Here is a 16,150-nt window from a genome sequence, read left to right on the forward strand (position 1 = left end):
CAAGACACACCAGAATCCCTTTGTTGTCAGCTCCTCTTCTTGACAGTCTGTGCCAAATAACAAAGACGTCAAAATAGAATGTTATTTTGTGAGGACATCCAGGTACTTGTAGAGGAATAAATTGCTAGTTTACCTGCTGTTTAAGGCATATTAATAATACAGTAACTTTGATTTAACTAAAGGCTGTATTCAAAAACTGCCATTTTCAGTACATTTGCAATTGAATCACACTCCCATCTCCCCTCCAAATTTTGTCTCTTAAATCTTTTTTTTGTGGGATTGTTTGACAAGAATCAGATATCCTCCCACCCTTTGCCAATGTACACTGTATGGTTTAGGATTTTTTTTCCTGGTTCTTCTTGTATTATTAATTTGAGTGTTTGACAAGTATACATCTGTTGACCTTTTATATGTATTTTTATTCATCTATTCATGGGCTCAGCACAGGTACTAATATCCATCATGTTCTGGCCTGAAGTTAAAGCTAAACTGTCTTCTCTTGTGGGTTAGCAGGAAGAGAGATATCACTGATCACTTATTTAAATAAAACCTTTCTTTTCACCAATGTGAGTGCTATCTTCCAAAACTCAGACTCATCTAATCTTCAGTTGGCAGCAAATCTCGAGGACCTTACTATCTTGCAGGATGAGAGTGTGGAACAGGAAATTACCCATATCATATCATATTAATGATACTCCATCTCTTACAATGTCCCTTGAGGATCGCCTGAGTGCATAAATTGTCTTTTGCTATTTTGAACCTTAGTGCCAGAGTTGCTACAACATTGCTGTGTGTGCATTCAGTGACTTAGTTTTATGGCAATTTTTATTTTCCTTATCAAGGTTTCACAGCAGTGTGTCTCTGGATTTTTTGCTCTGTAACAGTTGGGTATCTTTATATGGACATAGCCCTTCAAAATTGTGAGATTGACTCAGGAGGACTGAATGAGCCAAGATTTTTTCATGCTGTTGTCTTCTGTTCCTGCTCTCTACTGAATGTATAGCTTTATGAGCATCAGAAAAGAGGCTTGCTTTCTGATGGTTTATTGCCTTGTTAGAAGCAGCAATTTAATGTTGCTTGGCAGTATAGTCAAAATTAAATTTTACAGCATATCAGAGAAGGAGAGACAGATTTCAGGAAGGGTGATGTCACTGTGGCTCTGCCACATCAGAACAGGGGAATCAAGCTGGGAAAAAAAGCACTGGAGCTTAGGAAAATGCCAAGAAGGGAGAGAAAATGGTATACAAGTGGTGAGTGGTGAGTATGGAGGTGTCCAAGGTCTGATGATGTTGGAGGATGTTGCTGACTTCACCTTGAGAACCTTCCATCAAAACCAGAGTAAGTCAGGCAAAGTGTTCAAGCACTAATCGGGTGCAGTGGAAGGCACAAGGCACAACATGACCATCTCATAAGAACGGCTATCTCCAATCAAATCAGTGATTCAATTAACCCAGTGTCCTGCCTCCAACTGCTGCCAAAAACAGGCGTCTGGGGAAGGAGGTAAGAATAGAAAGAGCATTTAATGACAATTTCCCAAGATACTTTTGCAGCCTCTGGCAATTTGCAATTGCTCTTGTTTCCCTATGGAACCCAACTAAAATCTGTCAGTCTCAGATTTCATTACTGTGAGACGTGAAGTCAGCCTTCTCAGTGTGAACTGTTAAACACCTGAAGTGCAGAGCAAGAGGAGCTCATGCAAGACCTCAGGTTCTGCATCTGTGAAATATAGCCTGCAAAGGAACCCTAAATGGCAGTGGAAGCTGGGCAGGGGTCTGGAGTAATGACATGGTACAGACACTCCCATACTTTTCTTCTCCGGATGAAAATGAAGACAGCAGTATTCAACCTGGTGGGGTGGGATTATTCTCAGAGACTGTCTTCAGCATAAAGAGAAAAGAGTGAGAGAAGATTGCATTTGTAGATCTCTGGTGATGAGTTACACAGAGTTACATGGTAATTCTATAATCAATATAGAGTTACATGGTAACCAAGTAAAAAGAATATGATTGTAGATAGACTTTTCTTGGAAGGTATAAGCATCTTTTATGCAGTGAGTAAGAAGGGTCAAGAAATATTTTATAGACTTTATATGGTAAATACATATTGTCCAGTTAAGTTGCTAGTAGACTAAATGTTCTGCTACTCCATTGCAGATGTTGAAATAACCGTAAGAAATAAACACAAATGTATTTGGGACATTAAGTTTTAGGCAACTGATGTTGCATTGCATATAAAATGACAAAATATGCCAAAGCACAACCAAATAAAGTTAAATATGCATATGCTGATATAGGTAAGACATTATCTAATTTTAGTGTTTCTTTGTTCTGTACAGTGAATTCCAAATATTCTTTAAAATCTATATTGATCTCTTCATCACACATAAAGAATGAAACTTTTAAAGTTTAGGAAATGTTTTTAGAAATGCTGTTGTTTCTGGCTGCAGCTAGGTTTTTCCAAAGTGAAAACTTATATTTGGTTTGCTGAATCTTGAAAGTTATAGGCAGTTTTCCATGCACCAGTTATATTTACTAAGTTCTGAATTGTTTTAGGTGTTAATAAGTACATTGTTGGCAGTCTTTGACATTACGATGCACCTACTGAGAGAGATTTCCTTAGTAAGGTGTCTTACATTTTTAATTTTTCTCCCCCAGTGGTGTGCTATTTTGATTGACATTGAGTAAGGATTCAGTTCTAAATTTACACAGTTGCCTTCACACACAGGAAATGACCAAACAACTTAGGAAAGTAAATGCAGATAACTATTAAAATAGAGGATCTAGTTCTCCAATTTTTGAGGGAGACTGGGAGCAATGATACAAAACTCAATAGTTATAATGATGTAAAATTATCAGAATTAGGATATGAATTTGCTTTATTGAATTTTATTTTGTTTTTGTATCGGATTTGGGAAATTAAAGATGATAGTAGATGCCTAATTTCTGGATAAATCAAATCAGTTGTGTTTCTCTGATTACTCAACTATTGATTTATTTTACCTTATCTGGTTTATACCAAATTCTCTCTACTACCTCAAGGACAAATTTCTATTAATTTTTAAATTCTTGTTCAGACAGATGAGAGTGAGAGTTTTAAGATTTTTCAAGGGCTATGATATTGCCCTAAAACCTGAAAAAGAGACCTGAAAGAGAGACAATATTAACCATCCATCCATTAGATAAAATTATAGCAGTGCTGTGTTTTTTATTTTTCCCCTTTCTTTTGTATTTTCAGGGATGGAAGTGAAGAGGCACTGCCTAAAGCAAACAAATCATATCTTCATGAACAAAAGCTTGTATTTTTCACTGGGCAAAAGTTGGAAGTTCTGTTTTCAAGTGAAAAGAGTTTTTTTTGACATTGGCAATATTTCCCCATTTGAATTTTCATTTTTCTAATCCCAATTTTATGTAGATAAACAGTTTTAAAAGATCACTTAACATTCATCTCTTTTCCTATAATATGCAAAACAAAAGCTGCTGAAAACAATTTTGTTTAGACAGATATCCCTTCCCTTCCCTTCCCTTCCCTTCCCTTCCCTTCCCTTCCCTTCCCTTCCCTTCCCTTCCCTTCCCTTCCCTTCCCTTCCCTTCCCTTCCCTTCCCTTCCCTTCCCTTCCCTTCCCTTCCCTTCCCTTCCCTTCCCTTCCCTTCCCTTCCCTTCCCTTCCCTTCCCTTCCCTTCCCTTCCCTTCCCTTCCCTTCCCTTCCCTTCCCTTCCCTTCCCTTCCCTTCCCTTCCCTTCCCTTCCCTTCCCTTCCCTTCCCTTCCCTTCCCTTCCCTTCCCTTCCCTTCCCTTCCCTTCCCTTCCCTTCCCTTCCCTTCCCTTCCCTTCCCTTCCCTATTTTGTCTCTACCTGTCATGGTGAAAGCAAGACTAATACAGTGAAGGAACTCTATGGAACTCCATATTAGCATGCTAGTTATTCTCATATAAAGGAAGCAAATGCCAGTCAGTCTGTGATAAATTCAAAGAATGTCTTCTATGATCAGGAAAGCAATGCTTTTTTTTTTTTTTTCCTGTCTCACTTATTCAGAGTGTATCTGGAGTAATGCATTTCGTGTTAGTGTCTGTGACATGGAAAGCACTTAGGGAGACTAGAGGCTTAGCAGAAAGCTTAAAGAGTTTGAAGAACTGCTGACTATAGAAAAGAAAGATTTATATGTGCAGAATTTGCTGCATACTAAATTGTGTACATCCACTTAAGTACATTTACTTTCCTCATTCCTATTATTATTTTACAGAGCTATTGATCATTAGAAAACAAGCTGCTCAAGAGCATCTACTCCTTCCTTTTACGTGATTTTACTTCTGTAGAGAGAGGTCCTGATATCAAATTTTTTATTTCCATGGAAAATGTGTGATCTAGCCCTTCTCTTTAGTGGATTAGTCAAATGCATCCAGATGTTTGGAAAATTGTGAAATATGTCTGATTTAACTGGTTTATCTGTCTTCAATTTCTGTTTCTATCCAGTTGGTGTCTCATGTAGAAATACTCCCTCGCACCTCTCATGATTATTTTTGAAGTCCAGACAGCTATTTGTCTTTTCATGCCTAGTTCATTACAGTGTAACTCTACTGGATTTTGATGTTCCACTTGGCTTATGCAAATAATTATCTGATATTTAATAAAACTGAAATCAAAATGGGCTCTCAGAGAAGGAAAAGGGTAACTGCCCTGGAGTTCCCAGGCTCATACTCTGTGGCTGGTGACAACAACATTGTGTCATTACATTGACTTCTCTGAGCTTTGGTAGTAAGAGTGAATTGCTTTTGTTTCTCAAAGACCTTATTTACTCTAACATATCCTGAATGCTAATGCTTCCCTCTTCTTCCTCTTTTTTTTCTTTTTTTTTTTTTCTTTCTCTACACTACTTTTCTCCCTTCTGTGTTATGCAATTTAATTATATGCAGACCTTGAATGTCATTTTCTAATCCTTTGTGGTTCATTTGAAAGTCTTGTAAAATACAACTAATTGGTGTGTTCATTAAAATGTCAGAAATATTTTTGAGTTCAATTAGATAGTATAGCAGTTTTATCCAAAGTGTGCTTATAGTACAATAACTATGTCAGGAGGATGTAATTAACAGCCATTTAAATGAACAATTGTCTTAAATTTTTCTGGTTCTTCATGCATGATAACTTAATCAAACAGCAAAGTTCTTATAGGCTTACCCATTTGAGAGAAAGGTGAAACACTATAAACTTGTATTTAAAAAGTCAAATTGAAAGCCGTAAAACTACTGAACTAAAGAAGTCAACTCTATAAAAATGCAATGCAGAAATATACTTTACTTCAACGTCAGCACATTAAAGCTAAAATCCCACCAGAAGAGGAGATCTAAGGCATGGCCACCAATTTCTGGGAAAGGCTAACATTTGAATGGAATGAAGGTCAAAGGTCAGAATCTACCAATGTAATCCATAGTTGTGCTTGCATGACAATATTTAAGACATTGGGGTCTTCTCCTCTATTTGGCTCTTATTTTGACATTAAATATTATTCACTTTTCAGTGAAGACTGTGTCTTCATGTGTAGTTCTGGCTTTGGTGATCTTAATTCTAATTGTGCAAAAGATGTTTATTACCTAAACCACTCTTTGCTGGGTTAAAAAATGGCTGGATGGCAAGGCCCAGAGACTAGTGGTGAATGGAGTGAAATCCAGCTGGCCACCAGTGGTCACCAGTGGTATTCCCTAGCGGTCAGTGTTGGGGCCTATTCTCTTTAATATCTTTATTGATGACTTGGGTGAGGGAATTGAGTGCACCCTCAGTAAGTTTGCAGACAACACTAAGATGGGGGGACGTGTTGATCTGCTGGAGGGTAGGAAGGCCCTGCAGAGGGGCCTGGACAGGATGGGTCAATGGGCAGAGGCCAGTGGGATGAGGTTCAACATGGCTAAGTGCCAGGTCCTGCACTTTGGTCACAACAACCCCATGCAGCAGTGCTACAGGCTTGAGGTAGAGAGGCTGGAAAGCTGTGCAGAGGAAAAGGATCTGGGGGTGCTGGTTGATGCTCACCTGCCCAGGTGGTCAAGAAGGCCAACAGCATCCTGGCTTGTATCAGGAATAGTGCAGCCAGCAGGATGAGGGAGGTGATTGTTCCCCTGTACTCAGCTCTGGTGGTGCTGCACCTCGAGTACTGTGTTCAGTTTTGGGCCCCTCTCTACAACAAGGACATCGAAGCCCTGGAACGTGTCCAGAGAAGGGCTATGAAGCAGGTGAAGGGCCTGGAACACAAGTCCTGTGAGGAGTGGCTGAGGGAACTGGGGTTGTTTAGTCTGGAGAAGAGGAGGCTCAGAGAAGACGTAATTGCTTTCTACAACTGCCTGAAAGGAAGGTGTGGGGAGATGGGGGTCAGCCTCTTCTCACAGATAACTAGTGATAGGATTAGAGGAAATGGCCTCAAGTTGTGCCAGGAGAGGTTTAGGTTAGAAATGAGGAGACATTTCTTCTCAGAAAGAAAAGTCAGGCATCAGAACAGGTTGCCCAGGGAGGTGGTGGATCTGGGGGTGTTCAAGGAAAGGTTGGATGTTGTGCTTAGGGACATGGTGTAAAGGTTGACATTGGTGGTAGGGTGATGGTTGGACCAGATGATTCAATGATTCTATGATTCTAGTGTATTAGACAGGATTAGTCCTAATGGTCCTAGTGGGTAAGGAGATCATGGCTTCCAAAAAGGCTTACAATACAATTTATTTATTTATTTATTTATTTGAAATTCAGGATCACACTGAGTAATATCATATATGTTTAAAAAAAGATCCTGAAATTGTTTGGAGCTATTTATATTATATATTCTCATCCAAATATGCCAGTTCATCAAAATAGACTTTCTGTGGCAAAATCTGCTTTTGAATATCTTTAATGATATTTTTTTACATTTCAGAATTACTTGAAAATATTTGAAAAAAATAATACACATCTTCCTGATTCACTTATGCTTTTGTTCTAAAGTATAAGCTCATTTTAGTTCATGTACGAGAAGTATATGAAAAAAGGTTCACACTAAAACAAAACCTTTCACTTGGCCTAAAGTTAGTTGGAAAGAGAACTTACAGATGATAAAAATATATCTGTCTGATTAGATAAAAAGACAAATTCTAAAATCATCAAAAGGCTCCTGAAATGGAGAAAAACATTCCTTGCCCACCTTTAGAGATCACTGCTTCAGCTGAAACAATGAAAACCCTTGAGAGCATGATCAAAGTGTCTCCTCCGGCTCCTGGAGCTTTAAATAAAGGTATACAACAGCTGAACTGGAGCATACAATGTAAGTGCCGATGTTCATCTTTGTGTCAGGTGGAATGGTTGGCACCTGAGTATGCTGCTGTTTCATGAGGGGTGTGTGAACGTCTTTGGTCTGATGATTATTGAAAGAGCAAGTGCTGTGCTTTGGTCCTTCCAGGCTCTGACGGCTTTGTTCAGACAAGGAAGCATGTCTTTCACATGTCTTTCACAATAAGCTGCAGAGAGACTGGAGCATTGAATTTTCTCAGCAAAATCACCCTCTTGGCATCGAACCTCTGTGGCCAGCTCACATTAGCAATGGCTTAATGAGTGGTTTGTCAAAGGAGATTCTTGCACAAGGGGCCGTAGCAGACAGGGCTTTGTAACATGCCCAGGTCATGGTGTCTTAGTCTCTACCACCAGATTTGCTGGTGGTGTTTATTGGCTGATCCACATTGCTCTTTATACACCTATATTATGATAGCCAGCTGTGCTCTCCTAGCATCGGTCACTCTGGAAACTTTGCCCTGGCATGGTTCTTCCATTTCCACTTCTTGCAGCACCCTTTCTCTCCTGCTTTATGACAGTCTCCCTGCAGCCTTCAGTGAGGCAGGGGCGTCATGCTTTATAAACGTTTATCCTTAGCAGTATTTTGTTCTTATTCTCCTGTGCTAAATTAAATGGACTGCTGCATCACCATTCAAAGATAGGAGAAGGCAAAAGGTAAAAAAAAAAAAAAAAAAAAAAAAGCAAATGTGATGCACAAATTTCTTCCCCTGTTGCAAGAATATGAATAAAAAGACCAGCTCTGTAAAGTATTCCTCAGCAGGAAAACAAACAAACAAACAAACAAAAAAAAAACCAGAAGAGATTAAATTTCAGTAAGCTACCTTTGTATTTGAATGTGGTGTTTGCTGTATTTTCTTGAAGTGATATTAGTTGTTCTGCAAGCTATAAAGGAATTTTCAGCTGCTTTGTCTTGCTGTCTTTCATTGCTGTTTTTTAATTAAAGATTAAGGAATTAAATGAGCCAGGGATGCTGGGGTTACACAAGGATGAGAAAAGATCAGGCAGTCAAATCCACTGAGGTGCAATGGGGCACAGGCTGACTCTAGGATTATCGTACTCAATTATTATTTTTTCCAGTTTAAAGCATAAACATTAATGCATTTTAAGCATCCAGGTCAGGCTGACAAAATACTATTGTCTGAGAGGATTAGATTTGAAACACATTGGGAGCTACTTTATTAAGATTTTGGGTGTGATTTGCAAAAGACATTACAGCAGAAGGCTTCTTTCTGTTATACCATTTTGCACTGGGAATGGAGAAATTAATAATCAAACGAGAGATATACCTATTTGGAAGTGAACAGCTATTGTAAGGGCATAATTTTAACAGTATATCTGTTTATTAGGTAGATACATTTATAATGTTGATTGTTCTGTTTACAAACTGTGGCCACATTGTGTAATTTAGCTATAAGCTGCTGTATTTAACTGGGATGGGGAAGGAAATGAAGCTATCAGCCATGGTTCTAATATTTTCAGGCATGGGACTCTACTTTTCCATTACTCTTGTAATGGATGCAGTTCTGAATTAATTTTTAGAACTGCCAGGAATAGCAGCATATTGGATTCTCTCGCTGTTTTATTTTATGTTCTGTGTCCCTGCAGTGCCTCTTGATTGCTACTCATTAGAAACAGGCTAGATTTCTGTTTACCAGAACAAAAATATTCCCCTTCCTCATCCTACCTTGCAATCCAAACTTTGCATTGGACTTAAAAAGATGCAAATCAAATATTTAAAAGTTTTAAAGACTGCATCTTCTACCATTTTAAGTCATGATGAGCCTTTAGTATGAGCTGGAAGGATTTTAAAATGTGATTCATATGCCATAGGCAACAGAACTGTGGTTATTCCTTTGCCTCATTTACTTTTATGGGAATAATAATAATATGTGTTTATCTGGAGTCAAATACCAATGTCCGTTTTATTTCCAGGATGTGATGGGAAAACGACTAGATAGGTGAAGTGCTCAGCTAGAGCGTGGGAGAACCAGTCTGTTTCTGGCTCTGTTACAAAGGTATGGCTTTTGTCTTGCACAGGAATTATAATACAGTTCTTTGTAGACGATTAGTTTGGCATTAAGCCTGTACAGCTTAAGATGACCTCTCTTTCCTGCAAATCTCTGCAATTCATAGTAGTGTTGAGTCTGACAGAGCAAGGCTGAGTGTAGATTATGTCTGTGTATCAGAGGTGTGTGTAGAGCACTTGGAGGGCTCTTGGGGAAATGGATTTCACCTGGCTGCATGTAGCTCACTGCTGGGGTGGGTGAATTTAATGCATGACTTGTGCCAGCAAACAAACTGCATGACTGGAGCATGGTTTTGTGCACATGAAGTTGGTAAGCATTCCTCTACAAAGACCAGCTATGGAACATGATGGATACCTATGGAAAAATACTGCAGTAGGGCCTGAGGTTGCTCTTCATGCAACAGAACTGAGGCATCTAATTTTGAAGATGTTGAGCTGTGTTGTTTGGACACTTGTACTGTAGTACCGCTTATAATGGATTTTGCAGAATATGCAGAAGGTCCAGGTCTACCATTTACATGTCTCTTTACAAACTCATAGGTGAAATGTTATTAAAATAGCATAAAGAGTGAAAAAACAGAGGGATCTCAGAAACTCTGGTATTTACTAATGTCAGGCCCCAAAAAAATGTGTTCAGGTTTGCAGAGTCTCAAGGGAAATATTTCTGTAGACCCATCCAGTCTTGGATCACTCTATAAGCATCAGGCTTTGGTCTCTGAATATCACTCCTTTTATACAGCTTGCTTAGAGTCCCCTGGGAACTGATCTGGATTTAACTAGTGGCCTGGCAGAGAAAACAATTAAATCCCAGTAGCAACTGTCTGAACCCAAATTGTGTCTTATATACAACACTGTATAAATATCAACACAGGACTTTTATCTCATATATATAGATGGACAGAAATTACTTATCCCTGTAACTGCCAGGTGCTTGTTTGATAATCTAGCTAGAACATACGCTTTAATTAAAACAAATTTCAAAATTATTGTGGAAAATAATAGGATGTTGTCATATTCCAATTCTTTACTTGGAGCTGAAGTGGAGTTGATGAGACTTTTTTTTTTTTTAATGTGATTCTTTATGAAATTTCTAATAGTCAGTGTCTAGTGTTTATATAACAATATTCTCAGCTGATCATACAGAAACTGAATCTTGCTTCCTTATTGCAGATACAAGAGAAGCAAGGTGGTGGAAAATGAAGCAAGGTCTCCACAGATGCCAGAAAGTCCGAACTGGGAACAATGTAATCTGGCCTCTGCCTCCTCCAGCAGCTCAGATCCTGTGCAGAGTAGAGGTGCTACCACAATGCAGACCAGCCAAATGTGAAAATACGATGAAGTTGAAAGGAAAATGTCAAAGCCCTTTTTGTTCCATCTGAGTTTCTCCTTCCTCTCTTTGAGTATTGTTACTCAGGCTCCACTGACAGCCACCTTTCCATAGCCAGAAGGGGTCATTCATGTAGATCTGCTTGAGTCACCACCACCTCCTTCTGAAAGCTCCTATTGATATAAAAAATTACCATGTTTGCTATTTGTGCTCCAAGTGATCATGTAATGAATAAACTTAATTGACCATTCTTTTATGTCACTTTGTATGATCTTTCAGTAATTCACTTAGCTGCTTGCATATCTCTCAAAATACACTGCAGATAGATACAATGCATAAAGGCAGCTTCTAGACAAATTTATGGACATCTTTCCATTGCATGAGTGATAGTCAAAAGCTTTACAGTTAGACTTCAGAGCAAAAACAGTGATGCAGTGATGCTACAAGGATATGTTCCCACTCTTAATGCATTCTTTGTCCCTAGAGCTGCTCAGCAGCAGCCAAAGAAATATCTTCTTCATACCTGAGAAATAATAAAATGATATTAAGGCATATCACTGCCTTAGCCTTGTGAAACCCATTTTAAGTTCGCAGTGTAATTCTGAATAAGATGGACAGGATGAGGGATGCTTTAATTAGCATATAGATAGTTAAGCTCAATAAGTCTGGTTTCAGTGAAAAGATTGCAGTGCAGCAACATGTTTTAGTCACACACCATTATTTATTTATTTAATTGACTTTTTTTTTTTTTTATGAACCCAGAGGTAGAATATAAAACCTCTGTGCTTAGCACACAACCGTTTATTTTTTAAACTTGACAGAAATAAATATTACAATCAAATCTATCTTAAGGATCACATCTGAGAACCAATATATCTAAATTTTGCATAGATCCTATCTGAGAACCAATATATCTAATATTTTGCACAGGTTTTGGTTGAGATAAACTTTCATACAGAAAACTGTTTAAAGACAGGTATGCTATATTAATATGACTATGACTTGCCAGCTTCAGTTTATATGTATCTTATTATCCTTAAGGATCACAACATTCAAGTCTACTTTTACTGATGAAAGCAATTTTGTTTTGTTGTTCGGGTGTTAGCATTGTGACTTTACTGCTTATATGTGTATTGCTTTTCATTTATTTGTTTATCTATTTAGTTAGTTAGCTTTTAAGGATGCCTGGTAGTAATATCTTCTTTATTTAAATCTCTGACACCTTATTTGTCTCACATTGATTTCTTTGCTGGCAAGGAAAGTGAAGGATGCTTCGTGAATACCTCTGCACCCACATGCAGTTTCACTTTTACTACATAAAAAGGCATACATTGTTGGGCTTTGCAGCTACTTACACATTCATTTTACTTTCATTTTCTCCCCTTTTCCCTGTAAGCTTTCCTGTGAATGTTAATAAGATGGCTTCAGATATGGTGTGTGGACAGGATGCTTTTCTCAAATTTCTCATGGGTGAACAACCACTGTTTCTCATCATGACCCCTGCCTGGTGCAATCAAAATCCAGAATCATTCTGTTCTGCACGTTGATTGAATCCTCACATTCATGGCAGTGCTTGGCCACGAACTCTGCATTGCAATCTGAAGAAGGGTCACTCACTGATGTACTGAACCCTTCTGCTAAGCCTGCTAAGTGTAATTTATATGTTTCAACTCTTTCTCAACCTGAATGCTGGAAAAGAAAGCCACAGGGATACCTGACAACTGGTGCTGTGATTCTCAGTGGGAGATTTCTCTGCTAATTAAAATTAATAATCAAAATTATGCTCTGTGGTATATTCATGATGTGAACATATATTCAGGATGTTGTGCCATGAAGTGCTTATTTTTTATGTATTGAATGTCTGTTCTCATTGTCTTGGTTACTTTATTTCTGAAATATAAGGTATTTAAAACATCACAGTTGCCATGTAAAATATACATATATATGTTTGAAATCAGTCCAGTTATGAGCATAAAGAGTAAGAAATGACACAACTGAGCTGAAAGAGCAGATCGCAAAGCTCCTATCGAGCGTACTGTCACCATTTCATGTTTGTTTTTTTTTTTTTTCTTCCTTGACCCTCTCAATGAAGTTTTTTTTTTCCCAGTAATTTTGAAGGAAGCAAATCATTTCCCCAAATCATATGTCCCCAAATATGTCTAGCTTTGAGAAAATTATATTTTCCTTAGCAGAGCAGTAACTGAAATTAAGCTGAAATTAGTGAGGTACAGCGTATGGCCATGTTTTACACAAGGGAAAACTAGGTCAATTAATATTATGGCTTCTGGCCATCTACCTATAGACCTGTAGAAAAAAATATCATGGAAACCTCTGCAAACCTCATAGAAAAGATCCGTAAGCTGCCTTAGTCCTTTCATAGCTCCTGCTATAAATCAGTATAAGAGAGGCCATGTCCTTGGTGGTTTCTGCAGCATTTTCTCCCTCTGCACAACGGCTTACACTAGAAGCTTCAAACTGTGACTAAAGAGTTGGGAAAGGCTGAACCAAAACCCATTCACTTTCACCATAATGTTTTTTTCTTTGCAGCAAACATGTTGTTCTGTTTTTGTTGTTGTTGTCATTTTTATTATTTTCACCTTCAGATTATGATTTGATCAGTCTCCAAAACGTGCCTATTGATGTGGGAAGGCAGCAACATAGTCTCCTGGACCTGAGTAGGGCAGTTACTGGGGTATGGGCATGTGGCTGACGGAAGCAAAAGTGGAGCCTGCCAGGTGGACCCATCCCTATTTGTTTAGCTTTAAACCAATGAGTACTGGAGACCAAACAGGATTGTATCTTGAACAAGACTGATGATATGACTACATAGTCTCTTGCCTGTGGCACGAGTCCTTGATAAATCTGTGCTGAGGACCATTTTGAGTTTGCTTTGGTGAGAACTTGTCTAGTGGGGACTGTTAGCGTTAGGTCAGAGGTTGGACTCGATGATCTTGAGGTCTCTTCCAACCTAGAAATTCTGTGTGATTCTGTGAACATCTTGTGGAGCGAACTGTAGTTGTATTGTATGTATGAACATAGCAGAAGATGTGGACATAACATTTATAATCCACATAGGTTTTTACTGATACTTTCTTTTCTGGCATCTCACATATTAGCCATGAATTGAATTGGACTGTTAGTAACTTCAACAACTTTTCTGAGTCCTAGATCTGGATGCAATTAAATAATAATAATAATAATAATAATAATAATAATAATAATAATAATAATAATAATAATAATAATAACAATAACAATAATAACAATAATAACAATAATAATAATATAATACATGAGTGACAAGATATTAATATTTTTTTTAAAAAAATCTGTTTTGTACAAAATATCCTGTGAAACACACATCTTTTATGGGAGAAACTATTTTCAAGTGTATTTACACACACATTTAGCCTAGCTCAGAAACAAAAAGACTCTTCATGACTCACTCTTGCTGTTATGTTATATATAACAGCTTGCTTTAACTTTTTTTTTTTTTAAATGATTTTCTTTATTCTTTTTTCACTTCATGCTCTTACTAAAGCATTTTTCTAGTAATGTCTCACAAAAAAATGTTCCCAATTCATGCAAAGTAAAGTCTGAGTAGACGGAAACCCTTGCTCTTGAAATTATAAAGTGGTATGTACAGAAACATTGCAAATTTCCCACTTCATCAGACCTTCAGTTTTAAATCAAGGATAGTAATGAGGTTGATTTCTAGAGCAGGTAATTCTGACTATGAAGACAGCATCATAAGTCTCAGATTGATTGGCCTTGAATTTCTCATCACTACATATTGTATGATACTGCACATTTGAGCCATTTCTTTAATCACAGCATTTAAATCCAGAACACAACTATCCTAAAAGGTAAGAAAATTTAAATATCTTTTTGGAAGTTATTTACACCTGTACTACCCAGCTGGGGTTATAAAGAAAGGTTTAACCAGAGGGAAATGGAATTTGCCATGAAGTGCTTCTGATCCTGCTTTGGAAGAATGGGGTTATGCAGATGAAGATAGGAGAAATAAGAAAGGAGCGTTGTTTTAAGAAGATGTTATTGTAGTATAAATACTTGGTAAAGGATGAATAAAGTGCTGGGTCAGCATTTCCACATATTGTAGTATCAAACCTGGAATTTGTGTTATATCAAGGTATTCTAAAAATGAAGTTATCCTGATGGGTTTTATATCTATTGCTAAGAATCCCACACATAAACATGAAATTCTTATATTTAGAGGCTTATCACAGCAAACTCTCAATGCTGAAACATTCTTTTTCACTGATGCACCACACTGGTCATAAATTCAGTCATTACCTGAATTCAGCCATTAGTCATGGCTCTTTGCTTTTCTTGTTCACATGAGTTAATAAGCTACATACTTAGGCAGGTTATTTTTCACAAAATAAATCAAAAAATCTGTCCCATCCTTTGCTGAGAGATGCAGTCTGTCAATGTCATGAAGGGCAATTATTTTGGTATTGATTCTGAAAAATTCAGATCTGTGCACTTCAAAGGGTTAAACACTTTCTGTCTGTGCAACAGTTAGAGCTATGAAGTGTTGGAGTTGCTATAGTAACTGTGCATATTTGATTCAAGTGAAAGAATAAACAACCTCCTTTTATATCTCAAAGATAAATGAAATTTTGCCCTGGACTTTGTGTGAAGTTATTATAAATACTTTTAAATCACTCCAAAAAGAAAGATTTTCTGGGGAGGGGGAGGGAGAGGAGGAAAGGGGAGGGGAGAGGTGGGAAGAGGAAGAAAAAGAAAAAGAAAAAAAAATCCTGAAGTAAACAATAAAACAAGGTTGAGAAAAGTCCATAGTGATGTCTCCTCCTGCTCCACAGAAGATCTCATAGGATCTGGTGTAACTCATAGGATCACAGTGGATCTGGAGCAGGATCCAGCACTTGGCAGGCTGTACCATACAGCCAGGGCTCCTGCAGCTTGGGGTGATGCTGCCCCAGTGGAACTGGGGAGAGATGGTCAATGAGAAGCTCATGCAGCAAGCCCTGGCCTCCCGAGCTCATTGGAAAGCCTCTAATATGCCCTGTTGGTTCATTTGCTGTCCAAAGACTTCTTGAGACCCTTTTGTCAGGGTTTGTTTTGTGTGTACACACTGCAAAAGCAAACAGACAGAAAACAAGAGACAATGCAATCGTTCTCAGCATCAATTTTTCCCTTTTATGCAGTGAAGAGGGAAGGGACCACCTTTCAAACTCTTGTCCCTCTGTACTTGCAGCCATCCCATGACAGTCATTTCATGGTCAGAGACCATTAGATACTGTTAAGAAATCAGTGGTCAAAACTTAGATTTTCTGAGAGGAAAACATGATATTTAATTAACAGATATATCCTATGGGAATAATATCCCTCCCACATGAAATTTTGACCTTTTTTTTTTTTTTTTTTTTTTAAATATATTTTCCTTTTCAGGTTGAAAAGTTAAAAAATCGGGAAGGGGTTGGGGAGGGGGAATATTTTTAAAGTATCTTTCCTCTT

The 16,150-nt window shown here is 37.9% G+C and overlaps 1 long non-coding RNA gene across 1 annotated transcript; it reads left to right on the forward strand.

Moving 5' to 3' along the window:
* Positions 1 to 1,311: 1,311 nt before the first annotated feature.
* LOC137860418 (uncharacterized) lies at positions 1,312 to 10,898 on the forward strand. The gene is made up of 3 exons (XR_011098899.1): positions 1,312 to 1,500; positions 9,228 to 9,310; positions 10,492 to 10,898. It is a non-coding gene; the product is annotated as an uncharacterized lncRNA (long non-coding RNA).
* The last annotated feature ends 5,252 nt before the right edge of the window (positions 10,899 to 16,150 follow it).

The sequence above is a fragment of the Anas acuta genome, chromosome 8 (assembly GCF_963932015.1).
Source record: "Anas acuta chromosome 8, bAnaAcu1.1, whole genome shotgun sequence".
Classification (NCBI taxonomy): domain Eukaryota; kingdom Metazoa; phylum Chordata; class Aves; order Anseriformes; family Anatidae; genus Anas; species Anas acuta.